The 6,657-nt window shown below is 34.9% G+C and overlaps 1 non-coding gene across 1 annotated transcript; it reads left to right on the top strand.

Annotated features, from left to right (window-relative positions):
* Nucleotides 1-6,225: 6,225 nt before the first annotated feature.
* LOC146994092 (U5 spliceosomal RNA) lies at nt 6,226-6,343 on the top strand. Its single transcript, XR_015044211.1, has one exon. It is a non-coding gene; the product is annotated as a U5 spliceosomal RNA (small nuclear RNA).
* The last annotated feature ends 314 nt before the right edge of the window (nt 6,344-6,657 follow it).

Raw genomic sequence — 6,657 nt, 5'->3', positions numbered from 1 at the left:
TTCTAAAAAGTGCCAAGTCAATGAATGAGGGGGCACCCCGTGAACCATATCTAGTGGGGGAATCCGGCGCAATAATTTTAATTTGGGCGCACTGAGCCCATTTTAGGAGGCTACGACCAGCAGGGTTTGATCTGCGACAACGCCAATGCTGATGGTGACAATTTAAATCACCAGCTATGATTAGATTATTTGAAAAATTGAGCAGTTTGTTGAAATCTACCACAGGAAAATTTCCACCTGGTGGGAGATAGGCAGAGATCATAACTAGGGAAGGCGAATTTTGAATAAAAATTTCGATAATTGTTGCTTCGGGTTTGCTCATACTCGGTGTGTCAATTCCTCTATGTGGTATTGAATTTTTTATGTAGACACAAGTGCCACCATGATAAACATCACGTGTATCTGAAGCTTGTCTGTCATTTTTATACAATGCATAATTTACAAGCTTGGGTGCTCTCCCTGGCTGGAGTTTGGTCTCTTGGACAAAAATGATATCAAATTCCTTCTCTTCTACATAGTCTCTAAACTCATGGAATTTGGAAAGAATGCCATTTGCTTTCCAGGTGCATAGTTTAAGATTTTTCAACCCTTTCAAAGTATTGAATTTTAATGATTGTGGGAATCAGAAAATTGGAGAGTGACATAACTCTCAAAGATGTAGTAAGCCGCGTCAGCACCAGATGGAGCCACTCTGAGCTGCGGTAAGGCGTTTTTGAATGCCAAAAGTGGTCTTCTCTGGTCAATACCAGGCTGGTTAGAAATTTGGATAATAGCCAAAAGGATTTCGTACAATTTAGGTTCGAATTAACTCCAATGGGGTCCGATAAATTTAGAATAAGTTGGGGTGCAGTCTGTTGCATACCCGTAAGGGTAGCGGAGTAGGAAACTCCAGGGCGAATATTATTTGCACTGGGTGTGTGTGCAGCCGGCAGTGTTGGGAATGTAGTGCTTTGTAGATTAAATTTGTTTGTGTTGTCAACGGTCTGACTGGGCTTGGTACTTGGTTTTGGTGGCTGTCTATTTTTGGATCCTGGGAATCTTGGGCATGATCTCCAGTTAGCTGCGTGGTTACCGGAACAGTTAGCACATTTGTTGGGTTCTTCAAAGGGCTTGGTACAATCTTTAGCCTGATGCGGACCAGCGCATCTGACACAGCGTTGTGGTAATGTGCATACTTCCGATGAATGGAAGAATCCCTGGCAACGCCAGCATTGAGAGGGACCTTTCTGCCCTTTGAAGAGTTCCATGGCGACTTCCGTACCAAGGAGTTCTGTGATGGAGTAGATTTCAGATGCTTTGAGGCTGTTATGTATCTGAATGTAGAAAAGAGGCATCGGCATTTTGGTCTTCCATTTCTTTAATTGAGATATCTTGTGGATTTTAAAACCAAGCACTTCGACCGCAGTCTGCACAACGTTGATCGGTGTGTTTGAGGGTAATCCCCTAATGACCACTTTGAGTGGTCTGTCTGATTTTAATGTATGTGATTTAAATTGTATGTTGTTTTCTGTAAGGAATCTAACAACTGTCCTGTAATCTGTTTCATTAGTGGTGGTGAGGCGTAAAATTTCTATGTCATTACTAATTCAGAAGTCAAGCAACAAAAATCAGCGTTATATTTACAAAATTTTCACAGGACTAGTTTCGATGGTTTTACCGAACCACCATCTTCAGCTGCAAAACCGCAAATGAACAAGATAGGAAATAATGATTAGATAAGATAAGAAAGCCTGGACAAGAATATGCAAGTGGCGCCATCTGTTGGTAAAACCAGAACTAAAACATAATTTGTTTAAAGGCCGAAGGCAAATTTGGATTGGAATTAGGATCGTTAACTAGAAAAGAAAGATTTTTATGAAAAAATCGGTAAATCGGTGGTTCGGTAAAACCATCGAAACTAGTCCTGTGAAAATTTTGTAAATATAACGCTGATTTTTGTTGTTTGACTTCTGAATTAGTATTTATTCGGCGTGTTATTGTGTCTTAATTCTATGTCATGTTTGGATAGGACAGTTGGTGCGTGTCTGCGTAACTGATTTAGCAAAAGGAACCAATCAGCACGTGGTTTAATGAATATGGGTGGTGGAGTTTGAATTTTGGGTTTGGAGTATCAGCCGGCTGCTGTGTTACGTTTTCAGTGTTTTCTGTGATGTTTTGAATGTTTGCGTATGAGTTTGATGTTGGAATGTTGTTGGTATTTTCACTAGTGCTGGGTAATTTCTTTGCAATCAAGTGTTTAGGGGGGATTGCAAAGCCGTCACTGTCGACTGGTCTGGTGCGTTTTTTTCAGTCTTGCTTAGAAATTTCTTTAGGTGGGTTCTGATTGTCTAAGGATGAGGGTGATTTTGGTTTAGGAGTTTTGGAGTCAGAATCAGGGGCTATTGTAGATTTTTTTCATTTCTTTGATAAACTCTTCTTCGGTAGCAGGTAAAGTGAATAAATTGATGTTAAGTTTGGTACAGAGTGTATGTAAAGAAAATAAAATTTTCTCACCCTCATCCTGTAGTTGTTTCAGCATAAGGTCCTTATTCGGTGTCTCAGGTCGTTGTAGTCGCTGTATGTCGAAGAGAAGGTCAGTATGGCGAGTTTTGAGAGAGTAGATCTGGAGTGCACTTTTAGAAAGCTCTAGTGCAGAAGGAGAAGCAGGAGGAGTTGAAGTAGTGGTATCCATATCAGTCAGAATATGTAGAGGCGGAGGAGAAGTGGATTGATTGCCTCCTGGCGGCGCCGTATTCGTGGCTCCATCGCTAACATTACGGGCCTCAGAGCTCGTACGTCCGTCACTCTTGGCGTCCATGACGCGAATAGATAAAGGACTTATTTTAGAAAATGGAACTATTTTAAAATGGTGATATTATTAAAGAGGTTTTAAATAAAGATTCAGGAAAAATTAAATTGCGTCATAAACTAAAACCAAATTATTTAATGGTCAAGCGAAACGAGAGACAAAAAGTCGCTCCAGCGAAAACATTATTTTCAAGAACTACTGCAAAATGTGTACTCCACTCACAGGAAATAAAAGAGCATCCGACTTTTTTGAGTTAATCGACAAGTTTTTCGATATTATTAATAGTGCCAAACCATACTCTCCCTCAGATAATACTTAAAGCAGCATTTGGATTAAATGAGCATCATGAAAAAAAAAATTCAAGTTTTGGAATTAATGAAGAAATTCATTGGTTGATTAAGAGTTCAGGGAAAAGCCAACTTACTGCCTTTCCAAAAAGGAATAATAATTTCAATAAATTCTCTTTTTGGCCTACACCAGGATTTGAAATCATCGTATGATGCTAAATATATTTAAACTCTAGCTTAACTCAGGGTGCACTTGAAAGTCTCTTTAGTCAGATTCGAGGGCTTGTTAGGTTTAATGACCATCCATCAACTAGTGAAGTTATACCCCGCTTAAAGCCATTGATACTCGCTAATAAGCTGCCAAATTTATCTTCAAAAGTATGCTTGACTAAGGAAAGCAGAAATATGGATTCATATTTAACATCAGAAATACTTGAAAGGGCTTTCAATACTGAGGAGAAAGATGCTTTTCCATTAAATGCTATTGATGATTTGGATTTGGATTTCATAGAGGAACCATCTATGGCTTGGGAATTAGAATTGAATTCCGACAGACAATTTTCGACCCCCGAAAAAGAAGCATTAACATATGTTGCAGGTTATATTGCCTATCGTGTGCGAGATAAAGACCCATCATTGGGAACAATATCTAAAAATAGTGCTCCTGAACCAATATTTAATTCAGACCTGAATAAATTATTGTCCTTAGGAGGTTTGACTACACCTTCTCATTCATGGATGAATACAGTTTATGAGTTCGAAAACATATTTTGTGCAGTTCATGGTACAACTTAGTATAAAGGGAAGCATGTAATTGGCTCTTTATTTAATATACTGGAGAAAAATTATCCTGAAGTTAACAGAGAATCAATTCGTTTATTTTGCAGGGTGCGAACTTTTATTAGAATATTTTTCTTAAATAGAAATGCATATGTTTTTTTCCAAAGCAAAGCAACACAAAAGGCAAAAAATGGATTGCTTCGAATGTGGCAGCCAATAAATAATGTTTCAACAACTTGTAGTTCCATTGCGACTGTACAAGTAAGTATATATAATATGTTTTCATTTGTATTTCTAGATGACATTTTAGAAGTTAATAACGTAAAGCATATTTCAGATAAGAACTAATTCTGTTAAGTTATTGTTTCAGTTATTTTTATTGTATTCTCTGTTATTATTGATTCGATTTTGTGCTAGCTTAGCATTTCAAATTATATATATATATAAAGTATAACATTAAAGTAATAATGGCATAAGAAGACCTGTCCCCTTAACTCCCACTTCTGAAAAATTAAATAATTTTTTTAGGTACTGTGAGTAAAGTTGTTTTGTCTAAATTAAGATAAGAACCTTACATGTATTTATTTAAATGAAATATTGATGTAAGCCTAAGTTACAAAATTAATAATATTAATATAAATTTGTTATTAATTAATTTATTAATATAAAGAATATATATATTGAATCGTGAGAAAAATATGCGAATGTAAAATTTACAATTACGCTGAAATTCAAACTTAGATTAGCAGAAATTTTGCCATATATAACCATACATGTTTAAAACTGTGCCAATTTAAGGTTGTTTATTGATTAATTTTAAATAGCTGTTATTATAGTTATCTTAGAAGCAGTAGTACAGTTCTCTTAGTTAAAATGCAGATAAAGAAATGATTAGAAACAAACAGGCATTTAAAGAAAAAAAAAAAAAAAGATCCCTGCAAATTAAAAAAAAAAAAAAAAAAACTTTATGCTAAGAGTAGCGGATTTTATCTATTATTTTAAAATGGAATAAGTACTATTAAATTTTTTAATGTTCAATATAGAATGCATACTGCAGTAACATTGTCTCTTCCAAATTATAGTTATCTTTCACACACAGCTAATTTTAAACGCTGGTTCTTCAAATTTAAAACGCTAATTTCTATGTTGTCAATTGCATCTTTGCTCAGTGGCATCATTGCTACGTCATCATTCCCCACTGTCTGTTTCAAGGGGAAAAGCTCTCTCCCTTCTCTTTTAAGTCCTGGGAACTGTAGTTTCAACTCTAGATGCTCCGCACTTATTTCCCGCCTTGTATTAGAAATAGGTGTACCGTCCCCCCTGCACAGTTCCAATTTGCTTTTTGACTTGAAAATAATCTATTTTTCTGGGCTCAGTTCTAGTTATTTCACTCTGCAGGCGATGGCCTGATTAACTGGTAAAAGTACATTTGATGAAGAAAATGAGCTTCCTTCAATCACTAAAAATGTTTCCAACTCAGAGCCCTGGAAGGTGTATGTTTTATGCATCCAATTAGAGGATGCGATCTAATTTTTCACTACTTTTTTTATTGATAACAGAATTTGTAGAACATGCATTCGCATTTTCATAAGATTCGCACATAGAAACTTTACAGGCAAGCAAAAAAGAATTGAATTGAGCAAAATGAACTGGATTTTTTTCTTTTTCTCTGAATGATAGAATTTGAAAAATATCGTTAAGGCGTGGTCAGGTACCAAAAACTGGTACGAAAACTTCCAAAACTGGTGACAAAAATTGGTACGAAATTTTATCGGATTAATCATTCTGTTTAGGTGATATTTGCCAACATATAGGAAAAAAGATAGTGTCATATAAAAAAAGTTATTCTAAAAACGTTTATTCCGTAAATAAGATGCATAACATACGCCATTTATTAATTATACTTAATATAGAGTTGTAAAAACATCCGATGGTTTAAATAATAGTATGTCAGGCCTTACCAGATTTCAGTCAGCTTATAAAAAATGTAAGTTACTATGTTAATTGAAATTTACTATGTAAAAGTAAGTTAAGAAATTTATGAAAAATTCTTATGCTAAGGTTCTAGACGAGATTATGCTTCGAATATAAAATTGTCATTTGTCACCAACAGCAACTGCATTAATTTAAATTAAACAAATAACAAATTCCCGTCTGATTTTAGTAACATCCGTAAATAAATAAATTCAAACTAAAAAATGCAATACTTTTAAGATTAATAAGTGAGATTAATTAATTCTTGACTGTTTATTTGAAGAAATGGTTCTAAGAATGATTAATCTCAAACAAAAACTAATATTTATAGTCACTATCTACCAGTTTTTGTACTGAAAGAAGTAAATTTTAGATGTTTTTCAAACTTTTTTTGTTATGTCTGGTTTCCCTTCATCACTCGAGTTCATCTTTCGTCTTTTACTAAAGATTACCGTGGAGAGGAACATTATAATGAGCTTGAAAGTATTTTTGGAATCCCGCTTTGTGGTGGGATGTAGTTAAAGAAAAGAACCCAACATGTGTAGTAAGTGATTACGCGTTGAGTAAAATGCCATTTTCGGCCTATTGCGCACATGATTAGTATTATGTGAATATATGTTGGGATTTCTTTGAATTGAGAAATGATTTCCTGTAAAGTGAAATCGCATCCTAGCAAAATAAAATCCATAAACATGAATTTCGCTAAGTAAATTCAAGGAAGTGATAGCAAAGAATCTGTAGGGAGTTAAGTATATGAGAATAATCGAGTAGAATCTGAAACAAACACATAAAATTATTGCAAGGTGATAGAATAAAATAGTTCTTTAA

Source organism: Stegodyphus dumicola, chromosome 11 (genome assembly GCF_044657685.1).
Source record: "Stegodyphus dumicola isolate Sdum_Otavi_A_Nest chromosome 11, ASM4465768v1".
Taxonomy (NCBI): domain Eukaryota; kingdom Metazoa; phylum Arthropoda; class Arachnida; order Araneae; family Eresidae; genus Stegodyphus; species Stegodyphus dumicola.
This window is presented reverse-complemented; position numbering and strand designations above follow the sequence as displayed.